Consider the following 23,044-nt stretch of genomic DNA (forward strand, 5'->3'; position numbering starts at 1 on the left):
CGACAGAGGAGAAACTGTCCAGTGTTTACAAAAATACACAAAGAAGTGGAGATTTTAGAATTTAATCTGAAGAGTAAAGACACAAGTCTGGGGAGACAGACCTTTTATGCAGTTACTTCTCAGTGCATAATTTGGGTTCCTGTTTTCCACATCTCTGAAGTTCTTTCCTGCTTTAACATCAGTAACTCTTATAGACAGAGCAGTTAAAAAACCAAGAGTTTTTCTCTTGAATCATAATATCTTTGCTATTATAAAAGAGCCCTTACATTACCTAGCTCTGTTCCAGTCTGTCTGTGTTCGATAATCATATTTTGAAAGGTTAAAATCCCTGCATGTTACTTTGTAGAAAAAGGCAAATAATACAGAAGTAATACATAAGTACACAGAATATGACTTAGTGTGAACATAGTAATTTCTTTGAGGGTTCTCCCTTCCCATGTTGTCCTCTCCAAGACACTTCCATGGAAAAGGAATCTAAACCCCACAAAGACATTGTCACTGAAAGTTAGATTATGTCATCAGGTAGCTACACTGAGAGAGAAGGAAAAACCAAGCAAGCTAATAATAATTAGAAATATCCACTGTGCAAGTTCGAAAGCCAAGTCTCTGCAACTTGATCAAAATAAAAATGCAACCAAAGACATCCTTGTCCAGACTGGGGTTAAGTCAATACAGCTCCTGCCCACTAATTTTATTTGCAGCAACTGCCAATGACTCCTAGGAAGCCTGTGATTTCTGTCACAACAAAGATGATACATACTCTCCCTCTGCCTTTATGCATCAGATACTCTGTCTTTTAAGGAAGTTTCCTGTTAGCTCTGTCCCACTGGCCAGTAATTCCAGTAAAAAAACTAGCACTTTCTGGCCACCGTGAGCAAGTACAACATGAAATGTAACGTTGCTTGTGCCACTACAGTAGCAAAGGGGCTATCTTGCCTCTTCCATTACCCTACCTTAGGGGTTATGTTTGTGAAGGAACACCAACTTTTCTGCTTCTTAAAGCAGCAATCCATAAACACCCAAGACAGCCAGAGAGAACTGCGGCACATTTCACTATGAGAACTCAGAAAAGAGATACTCTACAGTAACGGGGAATTAAAAGCCTGTGTGAAAGCCTGCAGTAGAGGAAAGGGTAGCCTGACATTCAGCCACCATGTTATTTGGATGGTAATATAAAGTAAAATTAAAATAAATGTGTTTCATAAAGCTCAAGGCTAAGAAAAAAATTACAAAAAAGACAGACTGGCAGATCATAATTCTTTGTTACGCAGTGAGACTGGTTAAAATAAGCTGTGCCTGGGTTTCAATACATTTTTATGTTGGCAACAATTTTAGAGTATCTTTAAAGAGTTATCTGACTTAATTTGATTTTTGTACTATTTTTTTCCTTTATTTTTAATAACATGCACAATTATAACCTTCAAAATAATAATTTTTTCAGACTTCACATTCTGTAAGTTAAGCAAGGGAAAAATATATGGAGAAATCTAGAGAAAACACACACTTTGTAGTTTTTAAATATTCCTTTGACATCAAGAGGATAAGAGTCCCTCAAGCTTCAGAGAAGCTAAGAAGTGAGATACAGACTGATGAAATGGGCATCTTCTCCATAGATACTGCCTCATAATCAGATGCCCATGCAAAGACAACCCTCCTGAAGTAATCTGGTTAGAAAAGAGTTGTGGCTTCGAATGCCACTGGTCTATTAGAATGCTTAAAAAAAACACCTCCTTGAGCCTTGATCCCCCACATCCAAAGAAAAAATTCTCTAAAAAAATATAATCAACTACCAGCAATGAGGGGAAAAAAACACAACAAAATAAAGCAAACAAAAAAACTAAAGAAAAAAACCACCCCCCCCCAAAAAAAAGCCAAAACAAAAAAAATCAACAATCAAAACAACAACAAAACCCCAAAATAACAACCCAACTTGGAAAATTTCTATGCTACTTTCATTTGTACCAGCTCTTTGTGTTTGATTAGGTCTTTGCTCTTCAGACTAAGGTACTCTTGGCTGCACACTGAAGACCGCTGAAATACTCTAGAACTCGACAGGAGGTAGTAAAATTATTTTGCTTGACTTTTGAGTTTTCTAATCCCTTTCTTTAGCCAGAGGACCTAGATTTCACTTGAACACAGCTTCCCTGTATCTCACAGACTTCTGAGACTTGAAATAATTTTTTTTAAACCAGTAAAATGTGGCTTTGCTCTGAGAAGTTTTTCACCCAGTTCATGGTTCTCCTTCTCTATACTCCTCCTGTATTTTCCACAGTGTGTACAGTTCTGCTCTTCACAGTTGAGGACTTCTGCACAGTGCAAGATTTGCTTTGTCTCTTTGTCTTATAGCCTGTAAATCTGAAGTGAAAGATGTTACACTTCCAATTTTATTTTTCAGCATCCAGTAAGAAAGCACAGGTCTATTATAGAATACTGCCACAATAGTAGCCACATTTTTCCTTATCCTGCTTTTCTACTTCTTTATAAAAGATGACAACTCAACTCATTTCACAATCGCTCATACTTACAACCTCAGAGTTAATTTTCATTTGGCTCTTTACCATACAGCTGAGTCATCCTCCAGTTCTACTGCTGCTTCTTTCTTAACATCTCCAAGAACCTGCTACTGTTTCGTACAAGCAAGTCCCTTATTCAGACCTTCATTATATCCCACCTTGAGCACTGGTTAATCCTGTTCCTTGACCTGCCAAAAGACTCCCTCATTCCATGCAAAACATAGCTGAAACAGCCATCTTCCACACTTGTCAATTTGATCATGTCAAGTCACTCCCCTCTTTGAAACCTTCCATTTCTATCACATCAAATTTAAACTTTTTGTCATCACCTTCAAAGCTTTAAATTGCCTGTCACTGTCCCTCGTTCCCTTGACTGGTTTTCCTTATGTGAAGAGTTCCCTAGAGCAGAGAACGTCCTCCTTGAACACTTGTAAAGTGATTAGTTGTATGACAGAGGCTATTACCACAAATAAATCACAACAATAACGATCACACCAAACCTCATTTTTTATTTCACTGTTAACCTCGCAAGCTCATTTCTACAGCTCAGGCAATAGTGAGATAAATTTCACATACTGGATGACATCTGCAAAATTTCTAAATTACTGACCTCAAAAAATCTCTTCCCCAGACTAACAGAGTAAATTACAGTGTAGAGAGAGAAACAGGAACATGCAGAGAGAACAGAAAATTTTTCACTGACAAAATTGAAAGCAAGAGTAAAAAAACAAAATTATTCTCAAAGGAGGCTTACATAACAACAAACAAGTGCTCTTTTACTTCTAAATAAAACCCTAAAGAAGAGTTTGATGACTCTTTATGCACATTAGATCACACAATGAACAAATTGCTTTCCTACATGCCACTCTGAAGAGCAGCCCTGTTTCTCAGATGTGTCAAACAGGGAAGAAAGTATCCCACCTGCTTTTGCTGCTTTATGAGATTATTCTGCATAGTAGTATAGCTACTTTATGTGCTTTCTCATCTACTTTAATATAAAATTTGTACCTGAACAATCCATATATGGTAGCAGTGCACTTGTGTGGTGCTTGGCTGACTGGAAGAAGTGACTTCAAAACTGGAAAAGCTGTGATTCTCCTCAATGTTTCTTCACCAGTTTGCAGCTTCCCAACAGTTTGCTACAGATATTGGGCAGAACTTTTTTACAAATGGGCTTTGTGTGGATAACCAGATTCCTTATCCTTAAATGCTGAAAAAATGAGACAATTGTGCTTCATCATCCAACTCTTCTGTCCAACGGTATGTTGTTCTGAATATGAAATGAGAGCAAGCTGGCTAACTAGCTAAAAGACCCCATATCTACTCTGAAGAACTTTCCTCTTTATATGTATTCTGGCTTTCTCTGTGTTAATTAAGACAAGCTATATTTCCACTCAAGCTAACTGCAATATGTCAACATCTGTAACAGATTTAATCCCTTTTTCTTTAGCTGCTATTACGTCAAATGTATGCTGTATTTCTGTCAATTCTCTGCTTGCTCATGACAGATTTAAACACCCATGACAGCTCAGCACAAAGGAAGGATTTAAGCTTCTGAGAATTCCAGCAAGCGCCACTGGAAAACCTCCTTAGGCCACCACACAGCCCTACAGCCTTCACATTTCCTCTGTATCACTAACTACCTGTTGTTCTTACCACTAAACTTTTATTACTTAAATACTTCACTGACACACTGAAATTAGCCTATAGTGTTTCTAGTGTATCAAAAAAAAACAACTAATCTTATCACTATCTGCTATGTCCATGTAAATATTTCAGAGAAGGCAGAAGGATTCAAATGGAAAAACATTCAATAAAATCTATTGCGTTTTTTTTCTGGGGCAGATGTAATTTTCAAAACTCTGCCACAAGTTTATAAGGAACATTAAAAAGCATGATGACAGCACAGTCTGGTGGGTGCAGAGTTCCTGAACTAATTCCCAGCTCTCTGCTGCTACTAGCTTCTCTGCACCTCTATTTCCTGGCATTGGCTCTACCTGCTCCTCCAGTTATAGTGCTGGGGATAACTGGCACGTTATGACCTGAGCCCATCTGAAGTACGCTGCTACTGAAAAAGAAGCTTCCAGCGCTTCCAACTTTTTGCCATTTTTCTTCTTGATCCTAGTCACTTCATCTGCCCCTCATCCTCCTTTGCATCACATCAAGCGATCGTTTATTTTTGCACTTGGTAGGGTCAGAGCAGAAAAGAAGCCTAAGAAAAGGACCTGAAGAACATTCTGCTGAATTAGCAAATTGAATGAATTAAAGTAAAAGACAGTGAGAGGCAAAGCTGTAGCAAAGGAGATGGGCAGAACTGTGTGGTTTAACAGCAAACAGGAAAAGCAAGGAAGGATTCTTCTCTATAGCTCTTGATAGGCTCAGCAGTAACATTTAACTGCATCTCCAGGCTAAGGCTCTACAAGAGGTCAAACAAACCAGCTACTGGCTACTTGGACAAGTGCTTTATTGGCTTCTTGTGGTGAAATGTAGGTTTGGTGAATATCAGAACTGGCACAAGTGAGTGGGATGAGATGGTGCAGCAAGCAAAGGTGAAATGTGGGACTATGCAGCCAGCAGTGAGACCAACTTAAATTCCTGCTAGGTGCTAATAAGAATTTCAGTTATTTTTCTAAGACAGGAATTATCTGTATTCATACAATGCCTCATACAATTCAGCTTAAAACTCAATGAGGCTGTTAAGTGCAATCTCATTGGAAAAATACAATAGAATAGAGAAAATAAGATGTCAAAGCGAACATGTTGCTTATAATATTTGCTGGACTGGCCATATTCCTATTAAGTAATAGCATCAGATGCATCGTAGATTTTGCTTGAAAAATAATCTCAGTACATTTGACAGACCTCCTACAGACATTCCAAATGGCAGAGTCCAACATGAAGTGCTTTCATTTTGGAAGACCTATGGGCATCAGAAAAAGAGCCATAAATCCTTTATTTTTTGTTTATAGATTTTTTTTTGTAAGACAAGAATGGTGTATCAACTTAAATATATTCACTAATGTAGCAACAACATGTGGGACCTTGTTTAGCAAACTGATGCTCTTTCTTTCATGGTTTATAACCCTTTCTAAAGGCTCTTCAAAGTTTAAATAAAATGTGACAATTTTCTTCCTGCCATATGTAGAGGTAATGAATCTATCAAGTCTCTTGAGACAGCCTGCAATTATCTCTGACATTAGATATGCACTTGCGTTTACCCACACCAAGCATAATTTAAACTGTGGGTAAGAATAATTAAAACTTTGAAAGCTACTACAAAGTAAGGACAGAACAGCTGGTGAAAAGAAAGAGCACTGCAAATAGATTCGAAAACTGTGCTGAATTTCTCTTGATTGCAGTTGTGGCAGTTAAAGTGGTCCATCAAAAGATACTCAACAAGACAGTTTGGCACTGAGCAGTTACAGCATCTGTGGATCCACTCACTCTTAATAGATCCAGCTCTCTCCATGTCTGATGTATACCTCCTCTGAATATTTTGGTGCCACTTTGAACTCAATCTTCCTCAGTCCGTCCCTTGACTGCAGGCTCCTTTTGCTTCTACTTCTATAAATTCTGGCTGAAGAAGTAATTTAATCACAGCCACTACACTGTAAAGAGTTTGGAAACTCTAATTCAAACCAAATTCAAACTGGGCTTGCCCACTCTGTCTAATCTCACTGTTTCCTGAGTCTGAAAATTTCTAGGCAGGCAGAGTCTTTCACTTCCCTGTCCTTCAGTCACCTTTGCACAGAGATGGTCAATAAACTCTTGAATGCACTGTCTCTACCACACAGGAAGGCTAAGAAGTGTCCAATGTTACTAGTTACTCAGTGATGCTTTCACAGAAAATTCACTATCCCGGCTATCTGAGCCAACTTTTGAGAGACAAGCCAAACTGATGTCCAGGATCACCTTGCAATGGCTTTCAGGGGCAGGCTGTCAAGTGCCCCTCTCAGCAGGTACCCTGTCTCAGGCACGGCTAGATGTGTTCTTGCTGTAATACAAGATGGAGATCCTAAAACAAGATGGAGTGGCAGCTTCACACAGATGTATCTTCAGGCCCAGGTGGGTTACAGCTAGGCAGTGATTTCCACATGATGCAACCCTGTGAGAAGCTTCCATCTCCTCCTTTTCATCTTCATCTGGGCTGCCAAGTCCTCAAGCCTACATCACAGGAGAAATTTGGACTTCTTTCTCCACATTCCTCTCAGAGTAGGTAGTTACTGCAGCTCAGCACAACGTTGTTTCCAGACATCTGCATATACTAACCACACTTGCTTAGTGAGTAGCATATATACTGTTTGTATAGGTCAGCAACTACCTGTTAGCAAACAGAAAGCTAAGAATAAAATGCACCTATTGATGTGCCTGTTCGTACTCACAGCACCTCTGGTGTCCCACACGAGTGATACAAATCAAGCACTAGACCTTTTCCACAGCAGTTGTCAATGCTGCAATGAAGTGCTGTGTATGCATATAGGACAGTAAAGTCCATGTTTACTGTAGTGCATTCACCTCTGTATGGAAATACGATGTCTTTAGATATACAGGGCCTGTTACATAGGACAGAGCCTGGCATTACAACTGGGGGTAGGGAGCGGGACAGAAAAAGAAAAAAAAAAATCAAAACCAAAACAATAAAACAAACAAACAAAACCCTAAACAAACAAAAAACAGGAGTAACACAGTGACTATTTTCATGAGGTCTATGCTACAGCTGAAAAACACAGCTCTATTTTTAATTTATTTTTAATTTCCTTTACCCCCTCCCTGAAACTCATGAATGCTAGAGACCCCTGAAGTCAGAGTTTCTTGGCACTTAACATCAAGCCTGCTTGGGTTATGCTCTCTTTGGAAAAGCTGTTGTCAGCACGATGGGAGTTTTTCAGGCTCATTTGAAAAAAGGTTGCTTTTAGTTTCAGCTTTACATGACAGAACTCCCCTCCAAATCATTCCATAGTTACAATTACAAACCCACCATATGTTTGAAATAGATGTGTAAATTAACATTTACCTCATAAGCTTGCTAAGCCTTCAGAATTGCTATGGTTAAAACTTATTTTGATCACCTCTATAGCTTTCCATTGTGAGAGCATGATGAAAATTCACACATTTGATGTATACTATGGAGGTGCATGTTAACTTTTGTGCCTACATGACATAGGAATAGGAGGGAGAGGCATGATGGTAATTAATAAACTACCTGGATGTTGTGGCAGTGTTAATTAGATGCTGCAAAAACTGATTTAGTGCCACAACAGCTTTCATTGGAGTAGTCACTTCAAGCATTTTAAGGGATCTTTCTATCAATCATATGAAAAGATTCCAGTTTTGCTGCTGCTTTTTTTTTTTTTTTTCAACTGCCATAATGTACTTAAAAACTTGGCATACAAAAGTATAAAGATCGAACCGTGCCTCATGTAATTTTCTCTGCAATCAAAACAAACTCAATACTTGACAAGTCCCGCTTATTTAACTTGTGCAGGGTATGTCACAGTGTAGCTGTATTTAATTGTGGAATGATTTAACATACCAGGCCACAGGGCAAAACAAGAGTTCAGTCACTGCTTCTAGCAGATCACCTCAGAGGTGATCTATGTAAAAACCAGAAGTTTTTAAGAAATGCATTTATATTTTTTGCTAGAAAAGGAGGTAGATCTAAGAAAGCAACACAAATTTCTGTGGGAGAACAAAATTGTCAGGCTTGTAGCCCTAAAATACCAAGCACACAAGATTATGTCATGTCCACAAATTGTTGCACTTATAGCTGGCATTTTAGAATGAATTAGGTGGGTGGATGGTTAGATGACAACAAGTACTGTATATCTTTAGCCCTCAAGGAAGGCAGTACTTCAGATACCGTTACATGCTTTTTTTCTTCTTCTTTAAGGTAATACATTTTTCCAGGAAAAGGTCAGGCCAATGTGACAGAAAATCATTCTGATTTGAAGGCCGTTAGGAGTCATGAATGTAACACATCCTGCTATATCCAGCCTGGCTGGATGTGTGCAGAAACCTGCACAACACAAAAACACAGGAGAAGGAGAAAACAAACAAACAAACAAACCTTACACAAAAAAAAAGAGCAAAACAATCTCCCCTTGAAGAAAGTCTTACCAAAAATACAACCAACAGAGGCAGAAAAGAGTGACAACATTACTCGCTTTTGAATACAAAGCCTCTTATATCTATTCTAGCTCCATCTTCTACCTTTTTTTTTCACGTGAGAAGAATCTATTTCTTTAGAGGATGTGGGAACAAGTTGGGCTATATGGATCTTTAAACAGCAGTGGTAAAGCTTTGAAAAAGCATGGAGGTCCCAGCTGTGAGGTGACTTAAATCTTTTCCCTTAAAATGTGTTGACCAGAAGAGGTGGGCTAAGAGGAGAGATAAGCAGTGGCAGGTTTAAAGCTCATGACAACGGAGTCATCTAGCTCCAAGACACATCCTACAGGGCTTCTTCGAAGACTTATTTCACTGCACTCTTTACCAAACAAGGAAACTCCTCTAATCCACAAGTAAAGGAAATTACAAATGTGACAAAAAAAAGAGCTTGTTACAGACTATTCAACCTTAGATTATTTTACTCTGAACTGTTAATTAAACTTTTTTTATAACTCTCTCCTGAGTCTGCCTGGGGCTACACCTTTAAATTACCTTTTAATGGGAAATTGATGTGAACAGCATGCAGCCACAAGACCAGGGAAATGTGTCCCTGTTCTTAGGATGTCTGCTGTACACATCAACGGACATGAGGGGTTGTGTAGAATTGCTACCTCTATTCTTGGCTGTGTGAAGAGCTAGCCAATTAATTGGCTGTCAGGAAATGCATAAAGCACTATAACACTTGGATGGAAAATTAGAAAGACCATACAAATCAGAGAATATCTAAGCAGGTCAACTATCTCAAAAGTGTGAAAAGGAAAAATAGGTACTGGAAATATAAGAACATGGTGGATCATACTTCCAATTCACTGGAGTTATAGTGGAGGTACGTTAAGCCAACATGTTTATACAATGACATATATCACACTGTGATATATTCTGGAATATTTCCAAAAGCTTGATTTACACTAAAAGAATGCCCCTGGTAGCACATGTCAGATGAATAGTGTAAATGAGATTATTGATATGATAAACTGTTACAAAAGGAAATTTAAATAGCAATGGCTTTATTATATATTTCTAAATCAGTAATGTAGGGTAATGCTAAAAGTTTGATGAGGTTTTGTTTCATTATTATGGTGCCTCATTTTGCAGAAAAGACAGGTCTGATCCAGGCAGTAGCTTTAGCATCTTAAAGCTCTTTTGTCAAAGACAGCATTTTCCACTAGGTCCATCCTAAGAAAATCCAGAGGAAATGCAAAGATACAAGATGCAAGATATGAATTTATATCTATATAAAGTATAAAACTGCAAAATATGTAAAATAGGTCACTATTAGAATGAAATGGAATCGAACTAAGTTCTGCTCTCATGTTGCATCATAGAAAAATTGGCTTTCACACAGTGTACAAACGCATCCAGGGAAGACTTTTAACTCAGAACAACAGGACTGTCAGAAAACATTAAAAATCCTACAATTTTAAGAAAGTCAACAGTAATCTTTTTTGAACAAATGAAAAACTATATCAAAAAAATAACTTAATGACATATAAATGTTGAACTTCAGCAGCAATACAAATCAGAATAGCTATGATGGAGCCTGAATTCACAACAAAATTACAGGTCAGAGCCTCATTCCCAGGACTGGGGAAGCAAAAATAAAATAGCTCCAAGCAACAATTACTGAAACAATAATGTTTAAAATACATATTCAGCTGCATTAAATTCTTCTCTCCTTACCTGATCAACTCCTATATAGTAAAAAAAAAAAAGCCAGTGCATTTTCAGAGTTGCAGTGCAGACTTTATCCTTTACTAGTAAAACCAAAACTCTAAGTCTAAAAATCTTGGTGAAGTTTAAACCCCATAGCAGTTGAAGTTTAGAAAGAAATTATACTAATAAGTGCATCAATGCAGCATGATGCTGTGCACTTCTGTTCTTAGTCATTTCTAAATGATCATCACAATTTTAACTAAGAAGCACAAAGCTAATCACATGCAGTGGAGCAGGAACAGGCCTAAGATAACAAGTCTGAGCATCTTGGTTCTGCAACAGCAATGGTTATAAGACAAAGGAAGGGATGGATTACGATAAAAAGTCTACTTCATTAAATATTTCAGAAATAGCATCCATATCTTCAGTTTGAATTCACAATGACTGATCATCAGATAAAAAGGAGGTAATTCAGCATTTCATATCCAAAATCTTATTCTTCTGTTTTTCCTCATTATGCAGAGCCAGCAGGAGGGGGAGTAATAATTCGCTATTCCAACAGGTTATCAGCTAATTGCTATAGTAGGAACGGGCTACATCCTGCTGACTCAACACAGCTTGAAGAAAAAAACTGTTCTTTGAAGCAGGAATGCAAATGCTCATGATGGATAAATTCCTTCCTATTTCCTCAAAGAAAAGAAATGTGATCTTCACATGCAAACAGCATCCTCATGCGTGAACATTTCCATATTGTATTTCAGAATGCTGACATGTTACCTGATCTTTAAAATTCCTGAATATGACTCTGTTGAACCATATTTGTCTCTACTGACATTATACTGCAATTGCCAAGAAACAGCGTTTCTTTTGAGTGCACCTCAGCAAAGATGATCACATAGCATGTGATAATAAATTAGGGGCTGAGTTCCCCTCCTAGAGAAGATGAGTCCTTTTTGAGATTATTGACCACCCAAAAAATCCCACAATAAAATGTAGACTTGGTTGGCTAAGTCTTTAAGCTACCTAGTAATTTTGAAGCTGGTAAGTGCACAAAATCTACGACGCACAGCTGGAAAAAAAAGAATAAGTGCACAGCATTTAAACTCCCAAGTGGTAAAAAACATATGGAGACATCAAATAGGATGTAAACGTATCTTGTCAGAATTTGAGAGGTAATCTAAGAATCATCCTTTTCATGGAGGAGTTATCTGTAGTGGAGTCTAGCTCTTAAATAACATGATTTTGCTGCTTACTATCATCCCCAGTAAGGCTGATAAAATGCAACCACAAGGAGAACAGGAATCTTTACAGCAGGCAAATGGCTTTGCCAATGGCAATGCTGAGAAAGTAACTTTTAACAGCCAATCAGTTGTAAGTGTAACAAGTTACTGGATTTTTAATTGTTTTGGTTTTTTTGTGCACCGATCTGGTTTCAGACAACTTTAAAATGTAATCAGGCATAGTTAGTTACTTTAAGTTATCTCTTACAATGAGCATTAATATGTGTTCAAAAGAAAGACTGCTAAAATACTGCGACACTTCCTCACTCCCTCCCCCTGGAAAAGAGGAAGACTCAAGGATCCAGGAAAGAAGAGAGGCTGCTCCTGACTGCTATTTCAAATTGCACTGCATCACTCTTCCATTCAGCTGTAGAAATGCAAGCAAAACAATGAAAAATATTACTGATACTCCCACTGCACCTAAATAGAACAAGCATTTTACTTGTATACATTTTGCTTGGGTTTGAATGCTGAAGTCCACAGAGCCGTTACAGTAGATTTTCCATTTGTTTTCCTTGTGGGGAGAAAGGTGGGGGAAGTAAAAAGAGGGAGAAGGGACATACAGACTACCTACAGAAACAACACAAAACCCCTCAAACTAAAAACTCACCATTCCAGACAGCATTTAATCAGGATAAATACAAAGAACAAGAATATTCACTCACCATCATACTTAGGAGAAATGTGTCCAGAAACCCCTAACTATTCTATTCCTTCAAATCCTCTTAAATCCCACTGGTGTCACAGCTACCAAAGCCTGATAATGGCGTAAGGCAAGGAATTACTGCAGCACTATTTATAACCTTGCATTTTAGAATTTATTGTGGAATTTTGCTAGGAATATAAATATACATTGATTCATACGTATTTTTCCATACACATACTATTTCTAATGGAATGTATTTTTAAGTATGATTTACAGGTACACACAAAACTGTAGAATACATCTTTTTTTTTTAAAAAAAACATTTAAAATTTTACAACACACAGCATTGAAAGGCTGCCTTCAGAAATGACTGTGTGCCAGGACAAATGAAGCCACAGCCTAAAAAGCCAGGAGGATTAGCACCCTTGGGCATCTCACGTGGCACTCAAGTATACTCCATTTTCCCCTCCTCCTCCCAGATGTTAGCATAGATGCTTATAGCTTACACCCACTTATTAAACAGTGTGTATGGCTATCCAGATAGTTCAGGCTTTTCTTCTTTCTGCACAATGATGTTATATACTGGTTTAGAACACATCATGTAACTGTACCCTGCTACTTTCAATAGCCATTACAAAAAAAACCAAACAGCTAACAAAAATATCAAAAAGGTAAATTTGAAATTAGTGTCCAGGTACTTTTTGAGTCACTCTTTGCTCCATGTACACAATGAACCCTCCTTAGGTTCAGAAATGCTTACAAGTACCACAGTTTTCCCAGATACCACTTCATTTGAAGAAACAGTTTACTGACCTGATATGCTATAAAAAACTTTACATTACAATAATATATTAACTTTCCTGTACGTTTTATCTTAATGCATTATCTGACTCCCTCTGCTACACACAAGAGGAAAGATGCAAGAGGCATGCAATACTAAAGGTTGTATCCCTGTTTTGTGTTACCCATTGTAAGACTGATAGCTGAGGGACTCAAGAAACTGGGTTGTAAAACATGGCAGAAAGCCCGACAAAGCTATTGCCATGAAAATAAAATAGTCTCAGGCACTAGAGGGAGCATCTGCCTTTGCAGTCATCAACAAAAAATTCTATGCGCCTACAGCATATTCCATAGAATATAGAGAAAGTATTTTGCACATTAGATATTAGGGTACAAGTTCTAGTATTTTCACAAAAAAAACCCCAACACAACACAACCCAAAGAAAATAAAAGAAATACCAAAATTACTTAATTGACATTTAAAATAAATGCACTTTCTCATCTACTTCACTTACTCAACCATCATTTTAAATGTTTTTCTTAAAGTTCAGACTCTGAAAGTAAACTTTTTTGCCATTATCTAAATAGCCTAATAGTGTTAGAATGCCACAGCTTGCATTGTTCAGGAAATGAAAGCAATGACATTTCATATTAAGGACATAGCTTCAGACCTCTGCAACACAGACATCCACATCTTGGCTAGCTGCCTAGATTCACCATGAGAGAGAAGGGCATTTTTGGGCTGTGATTCACCTGACCAGCTCTAGACATCTGTCAGAGAATGAATGTGTGAATCATTTTCTCCAAGTGCCACTTCTGTGAACTGCAAAGGTAGCTGAATTAACATGTAGATGTGTACACCACAGATGATTAGGTCACAAGATCCCCACCCAAAAATATAAACAGAACACACTAAGCAAAAATATGCATGACAACATTAGTAAATATAAAGGCGGGGTGGGGAGCAGAGAAGGTGAACGAGCATATATTACAGCCATTAAAACTAACTAACCCTGCTGAATTGCCAACACTGAGGTAAATTATTTAAAATGGAAATCAGTTTCATGTATCACAGCTACTCTGACAGTCAGAAAACTTTAAGAAAACAGTGGCAACCGAAAAGCATCGCCCTCAGCAGAGGACTGTATCAGCTGGTTAATTGGAGTGCACTGGCACCACACTCATTCATTTTCTAGTACTGTAAAACTCTTCATTCTTGATACATGATAACAGATTCAGTTAAAGAAAGTGAAAGGAAAGAGAATAAGAGCAGAAATCCCCTCTTAAAGCCTGTCAAGCTTGTGTACAGATCCATTTAAAACATTATTTTTCCCCTAAAAGTGATAGGAAACAAGAAGTACTTGCCACCTATACTTCTCTGTAATGCCTCAGCCTTGCTATGAATTCCCTTGCTGCCTGTCTGGATACTGATACCTGGAACACTGCTGAGAATCACAGCTTAATTTACCTTACACAGTTTAGTAGCCATGGTTTTAATATGCATTATGCTCCCAGACTGCTTGCCAAGCCCCGAGACAGGAAATTCTATTTTCAGATCTATCAAAACCGTACTTCTGTAGTTAGGAATATTAAATTATGTAGTTTTAGTTTGTTGTGTAGTTTCTTATTTTTTTTTCCAATCTTCAGCCACATAAGACAGGCTGTAAATATTGGAAGAAGTATTATGTCCACTTATGTCCTCTGAAAAAAGTACAGTGACTGTAGTTCTCTGGAATTTTCATTAGAAAGCTCCTTTCTTCTTCCCCTCAACATGAAGGTCCTTCCTCATTTCCAGACAACAAAGACTACACAATGCAAAGGCAAAACTGCAATGGTATCTTCAGTTATCCTCCCAAATGTGCAAAGCAAAGTGATTAGCAATGTTACTAGTAACATTTAAAGCTGGAAGATCTTGCAAACCCACTGGTTTGGACCCTGATAAAGATGAACATAAATTACTTTACAAAAAAAGATTCTAAGCACCTATAAATTTCAATTCTCTTTTAAAGCATTTCTCTTTGCAACGCAAACGTATTTGCAGTAGTGTAGCAAAGTCTCCACAAAACAATAAGTACATAACGTTAAAGTAGTAATAAAAAGAATATGGAGAAATCACACACACAAAAAAAAGCTTAAAGGTCAAATTTTCAAGATGTAGCAGATACAGAGCATTTCAGAATACAACAACCTCTCTATAAAAAACAAGATTTGCCTTGTAGTCCCAACAGGCGGCTCCTTTGGTGCTGCAGCAACAAGGCACCTGGAGATTCCCATACTACTGGGGCTTGTTAGTCACAAAGACTGTGTCTGAACTGCAGGTCATCCAACCTGTGTGTGGGTGCGGGGAAAAGACAAAAGAGAAGGGCAACAGGAGTAGGAGGAATTACTGTGTAGTCTAGACTTGTACCAACATGAATCTGGGACACTACAAGACTCATAATTTAGAGATGAGCAAAAGTGAAGAAATAGCCTTTCATCTTTCTCACTTTCTCCATTCACTTACTGTGAGCTTCAGCACAGAGGTGTTCTGCTACCTCAAGTTAGGTATGCAATATATTCATCATCCTGAAAAGGGAAAAAGTTGTTCTTAAAGTGAACTTAAGATTCACTTGACAGACAATGTATATTCTGAGAAACTAAGACCCACATAATACGAACCTTTGATTACCTCCTATGTAGGTGGGAGACTTGCTGTTGGCCTGTTGAACTGAGCCCGGCAGCAGAGGGGCTACAAACATCAATGAACTGAGGAATCAGACAACCCCATTTTTTTCCTTGTAGAAGTCAAGCACAAAAGTTACAATGATCAGTAATATTATGCTATGAAGGTAGAACATTTTAAATCTTGGAAATAACTCTTTCCGGGCTTGTTAGTCACAAAGACTGTGTCTGAACTGCAGGTCATCCAACCTGTGTGTGGGTGCGGGGAAAAGACAAAAGAGAAGGGCAACAGGAGTAGGAGGAATTACTGTGTAGTCTAGACTTGTACCAACATGAATCTGGGACACTACAAGACTCATAATTTAGAGATGAGCAAAAGTGAAGAAATAGCCTTTCATCTTTCTCACTTTCTCCATTCACTTACTGTGAGCTTCAGCACAGAGGTGTTCTGCTACCTCAAGTTAGGTATGCAATATATTCATCATCCTGAAAAGGGAAAAAGTTGTTCTTAAAGTGAACTTAAGATTCACTTGACAGACAATGTATATTCTGAGAAACTAAGACCCACATAATACGAACCTTTGATTACCTCCTATGTAGGTGGGAGACTTGCTGTTGGCCTGTTGAACTGAGCCCGGCAGCAGAGGGGCTACAAACATCAATGAACTGAGGAATCAGACAACCCCATTTTTTTCCTTGTAGAAGTCAAGCACAAAAGTTACAATGATCAGTAATATTATGCTATGAAGGTAGAACATTTTAAATCTTGGAAATACCTCTTTCCCACTGCTATCTACTTTTAAAAAGCAGCCACAACTCCTTCCTGTAATAACTTGCTAGGAAGTTGCTAGTCATCTCTTTTGTCCAACTCTTCATTAAATGTGATAATTTTAAGAAAGCAGCCACAAAGACATGTATTAAAAGAGATTGGTTCGGATTCATCTGCTTAGCTCTGTTTTATTTGGACCACAAAAATCAACTGCTATATCCTGTGCTGGGTGAATTAAGAAGTGCAGTAGACTTAATCCAGGAGCATGAAGAAGCTAAGTCACCTTTATGTCTCCTATCTGCATTAAACCTCTCAGAGGATGCTCCATTACTCACATCAGCTCCATCTCCCAGCTACCAGAGGACAGCTTCATTCTCCAAAACAGCAAAGCAATGTTTCTGTTTGGTCCAAAGGCTCTGTCCCAACACACCAGACTGTACTACATGTTGTGAGTGGGAAGGCTACAAATGACTTACACCACTCCTTCTCCATTGCTTGGAGTTTGGGGAGGCAGGGGGGAAAAACAAATCCATTTCAGGACAATTGAGCTCCTGTCATGTTTCAAAAAAGCAAAACCTTAGTAGCTATAAAGGCATGATCGAAATTTTTTAAATTTAACAGTGAAATCTGCTAAGGGTGAATCTCCTCAAAAGAAGGTAACATATCTGTTCTTTTTCCACAAGCTCTGAAAATTACATAGTAGAGCCGTGTGAACCATTTTCTATACAAACTGTGGAATACTTGCAGTCTTAAAAGCAATCCATAAATATGTATTAATAGTTTATAAATATGTATTGTATTACAAATGAAGAAAACAACTGAATAGAAGACCTCATAATTGGTATGATCCTTTATTTTAAAATAAAAAAAGCAATTACATAATTCCACAGGGACTGACTTACTTTACATGTAAGCATAGCAACACAGTATGGTAAATAGTTTCTATTTCTTTGTACTTATATGTAGCATTTGTGGGTTTGGGGTTTTTTTGTTTGGGTTTTAAACTTAATCTTTTTTTTTAGTTCTGTGATTTATAAACTGAGGCACTAGTGCAAGCAAAAGGAGGCTGTCTGTGTTGTTGGAAGAAGGAAGATAGGATGATTCTGTATCCATCCACATGGCTATAATGCTCATGGCAAGCCCACAGCATCTCACACCTTGATTACTGCACTTTCTTTTTAAGGCTAGTCAATGCAACACTGCTCAGTTGTGAATACATCCTCAAGCTGTTGCTTTCAGTATGCCATTCACATATTGCCCCTCATTTTCTATTGCATTGAAGGAAGCAAGTGTAGAAACATGGTAATTTTATGCAAGTTCTTCTGATCAAGCAAGCTGATCAGCTAATTTGAAGTCTGGTCATATATTTTGAAATTCACAAATAAAAGAAAAAATAAATAAATTGGCTGAACTTCCCTTGGAAAAGTAATCATTTTGTCAAATCTGTTCTGTCCATCTAACATGTTCCCAATTAAAAAAGTTATCCACACATCAGCCAGGCACTGCACACCCCTTAATAAATGCTGGGCAGAGAAACTGGTAAAGAATCTCCAGCTGCTCAGCACTCAGCTGACTGGATACCGATGTGAGCTGTTTGAAGAGACACACACACAGGTACATTAGTTTAGGCTCCTGAATCCTGGATGTTAAGTGAAAAAAACAGGAACCTGAATCAACCAGAGAGGAAGAAAAAGTCTGAAGCCAAAGACTAAGCATCTAGAAAACTAAACTTACTGCAATTCTACTTTAGTGTAGAATTAGATAGCATAAGAATGGATTGTGTATAATTTTGAAAATAAAATTAAACAGTGGTAATATCAGAAAATGCCACAATTATTTCTTATTTTATAATACAGAATAACCATATAAGGATTATCATGAACTCAGGAGGCATATTATTAACTGGGAATACCATGTGTACCTCAGTTTACCTATTAGACATTACCCAACTGTCTGGAGTTGTATCAAAATAATGCTTTATAGATAATCACAATCTCTAACCAATAGTTGCCAGATGCATTGCAGTCTGGTTTTCCAATCGTCAGAGTAAGACTAAGATCCATACTGTAAGCATGGTACATAGATAGGTATTTAATGAGAATAACTTCCATTCCCAAGGACATGATTTCCAGACTCTTTACCTTGTGTCTTTGATGACATTTATAAAAGTAATTCTACCTCTATTCCCAGGGTTAAGACTGAAGAATTTAAACCCACGAGGCAAATTTTGAGCAAATGTGATGCTGCAGCCTGATAATTCAGCTCAAACTCAGCATCTCTGCTCCAGAAACAGAACTGGAATAATGCCAATTATCTGAATTGCAGGAAAAACTTGTGGGTTGTCCTAACATCCTTGAGTCCAAATCACCTCGTGTCCATTCAGCCTTATGTATGAAAGGTGAAATTTGGGACCCAGGAAGAGTTGTCTAATACTTCCATAATATTAAATCACTCTCTTGTTACTTTGCCACACAAATTCAACCAGACTAGGGAGCTCTTTAGAAAAGCATGCTAAAGACCAGGTAGGCAAAGGGTCATCACCTAGAATGTTACAAAATGTGACTGTATCCTCCATGTAAGACATTGCAAGGGTGCGACAGAAGCAGGTGGACCAGACTGGATGAGACTGGATTTCTGTGGGACCATGTCTTCTTTTGGGGCAGAGGAAAATTTGGGTCTTGCACTCTATGCCTTCTATTTTCAGGACAAAAATGGCACTACCATCTGAGTATGACATACTACCTTTGTTAATGTACTGCAATTTAAATGAAAAGTAGGCCACACAATTCAGTAACCTGAAGTAAAGCAGTTCTGAATTAAAGCACTTCAGTTTTGAATTGAAGCAAATGAGATGATGAGAGGGAGTATAAATGAAAGCGCTCAGTACTGGAATTTCCACAAAAAAAAGATCCAAAGATTTGTGAGAAACAATTTCCAAAAAACACTGATTATTTGACCGTTCACCTCCAGTAAGGACTAGAAATATAGTACCATTTTCTAGTGATCCACTATGTATATCATTATTGAAACAGTATTTTGCTACAAAATTAAAAGATAATTTACTGGGAGTTTATGAGTAAGAAATTATTTCACACTTTCTAATCTCACTCCCACCCAAATACTATAAATGTCTCATTGTTCTCCCGAGAGCACATCTCTAGTGGAATATAAAGATGGTGCTTACAGCAGCATTTTGAGACTATTAGTAGTTAATCATATGTAAAACTGTTAAAAACTAAGGGACCGAAAAAATTTTAAACCTCCCTCATGCATTGTGTAATTGTAATGTGGGAGACTGAAAGCCTGATGAATACTGGGGTCAACATTTTGCAAAATACAGAGTTTAGTTGACTGAATAGGTAAGAGAATAATAACAGTATGGAAATTAAAAGGCAAAATAAACCTTAAAAACAGAATTACTACAGGAAATGTAGACATATCTAGGCATGTCCCTCAGGAAATTCAGGTCTCGGTCTGGCATGTAGAATCAGGGGTCCTATAAAATCAAGTGTGTGGTCAGACTTGCAGAACACTAGAAGGGTAAGATGTTATGTCGTATTCGTATTTGACATGCCTCCTCACTGTCATAGTGAAATGGGATTCAAGAGCTGTCTCAAATATCTCATGAGATTTAAGCATTTCCTCCATTCCCCTTTTTCCTGTTCATCTATTGGGACTGGCTGCCACATTATGTTTTAATTATTTGGATTCCCATTTGATTCCTGTTTTGGGCTAATGCTCATAACACTCAAACACATGCAGTGCAGCCTTATGTATTCAAACCCTATTAGAAAACCAAACAAAATAAATAGAATGGAAGACATCTCATAGGAGCGCATGTACTATGGTGACCAGAGGGCCCATGTTAACAATCATTAAAGCATGACCTCTATGTTCTGAACAAAGTTCCTGCTTTTTGTTCCATGTAGAGTCCATCATGGAAGGTTTTTACCAGTTCCCTATTCTAAGCAAGGGCTTTCGGAACTTACTAATTCACACACTCGAAAGGAAGTCAGGAGAAGACAGGCAACCTGGCATTAACCGTATTAACATAGCATGGAAGCTGTTGCTCACCATATAATCTGCTGTAGGAGAGGGAATTCCCTCAATTGATAATCCTGCATTTCATTAAAAAACCAAATGTATGTTCCTACAATAAGGTAGCAATCCCCAACAGGTGGAAAAAAAGAACAGGGCTTAAATCCAAGCATGTGAGCTTCATGCGTTGTGACAACATTGGAGGTGTCACATAACAGGAACAATATTGCCCTTTCTTTGCAAAAAAATGCTGCAAAGCCCACTGGAAGAAGCCAGCAGAGGATGGGTTTTGTTGGTTTGCTTCTAGCACACCACCATTAGCAGTGCAGCTCCACCAGCTCACTGTGAGCAACCTTTGGCTTCTTGGCTGCCTCCTCCTTTCAGACATGCAAAGATTTATATCATTTCAGCAACCAAAAAAAGCCTTTGAAAGCTACACATTGGGCAATAAAAGAGGGTATCTCAGCATCCTCCTGAAATCACCCATATTTGAGTACAGTTGTTTCTAATTTGTTTTGTATTGATAACTATTGAAATAAAAATTCTAACATTTTAGTATAGGTTACCTATAGAGACTATGAAGAACATTCACTGATTTGCCCAAGAAGTAAAAAGGGACTAACAGAAGCCTAAAATCAAAACAAGTTCACTTGAAGTGTTGGAAGAACTGTCAACATTGCAATTTGAGGTTTTTGCAATGGAATAGCATGGCCATTCACATAAACCCATTTTTCATTTATTTTTATTTTTCCATATTATATAATATTACAAAATATGTCACAAATAAACATCAAATTATTCTTCCTGGACATTCAGTAATGTCTGATCATCTTTGCACAGTACCTAGCTATTAAGTGTGAAAAGTCCCTTTTCAGTACATCACTGAAAAAGCCTATAACTGCCATTTACTTTTCACATTTTGGGACTAAAAGGAAGGAGAAATTGTAAAAATAATATTCAGAACAGCCTATTCAGTACTTTAGAAATGTACTGAATGCAAAACAGAACAGCTCTGAAATCTGTGTCACACAGAAGTGAAAAAACCATGTCTATACTTACTACTCAGCTGGCAAAGAAGCTGCTTGTGTGAATGCCAAAGAAAATTAAATAATATTCATTTGGAAGCCATTCAGGGTTTAGTTTCATATGATTATAGTGAATTAAATGCAGCAGGATTCACAGCATCAAAGTACTCAATCAAAATAAAACAATGAGAAAATAGGCAAGTGAGCTTGATTATTTAAATATGAACAATTATATCACAGAGCAAATAATTTTCAGTGACACAGCCAGGGGAAAAAAGGACAACCCCTGACATTAAGCATTTTGCCTTTTGGTATTTCTTGCACCTTCTGTAGAATGAACACCATTTGTTTGAAAATATACAATACTACATTAAAAAGTAAACCAGACTTGATTGACAGAGAGGGGCAAGGATTAAAATCCCCAAGGTTTACTAGCCTAAAGGCAACCATGACAAACTGCTGCCAGTTGCGCAAAGCCTCCACAGCTACTCGAGCACACAATCCTCAAAATAGTCATATGTGGCTGAGGACAATCCCTGCTGTGCAGAGCTGAATTTCAAACTGGGCTCAAGAGAAGGGAAAACATCAACACAATCACACACCAGTCACTCACATCTTACATTCATTATCAGGTTTTTCAAAGGAATCCCCAAGGCGACTATATTTCACAGAACTGAAGATTTAAAATAAAAGAAAAAACAAAGCAACTCTTTCTACTCAAAACTGTATTTATGCTAGTTTATAAACTCACAATAAAACATATGAAATAAAGTTGCTCAAGTAGATTTTAAGATAAAAATATTTCTTGGAAAGCGAAAAATAAGTACTAAGAGCATAGGTAACAGCAATAACACTGCTACCAGGAAATCAAATGCCATTCAATATATAGATTCTACACCAAATGCTATATACTTACAAGAATCTTATTTTCCAGGAAAACTTGCAATGAGATTTTGATTTGCTGTACAGAAGGCATAGCTACCCATCTTGCCCTTTCCCCTGTAAAAATTCTATGTATCACTGCAAGCAAATATAATGTATCAGCAGTAGGATGTGATATGTTAATATGCTCTAATTTCCATTACTTCAGCAGAACTGATGTGTGAAGAAATTTAAAGTCCATGCATTAGACGGATTAATAGAATCTAGGAATGAATAAAATACTCAATTAGAAATTTCTGGTTAAATTAAAAAGAGAATTTGCAAAGAGGAAGGCACATTACATTCATGTGAATGGCAATCAACTGAATTATTTTTTTTTTTTGTGCTTTCTGGTGTCAGACTGAAATTTTCTTTACTAAGATACCCTGAAAAAATAAACATGGGAAAAGATTAATAAAATCTTGAGAAGGATTTATGCATATTTCACTGATGTCGGGCTAAAATCCTTCTTCAGGAAAGATAGTAGTAGTCAAAAATAAGACAACATTTACCAGTAGCTCCTGCAGATAGTGAGTGATCCAAACAAACATGCATCTCTTATTGACACATTACATGTATAGATGAGAATATTA

Source organism: Chaetura pelagica, unplaced genomic scaffold (genome assembly GCF_000747805.2).
Source record: "Chaetura pelagica isolate M959 unplaced genomic scaffold, ChaPel_1.0 scaffold135, whole genome shotgun sequence".
NCBI lineage: Eukaryota > Metazoa > Chordata > Aves > Apodiformes > Apodidae > Chaetura > Chaetura pelagica.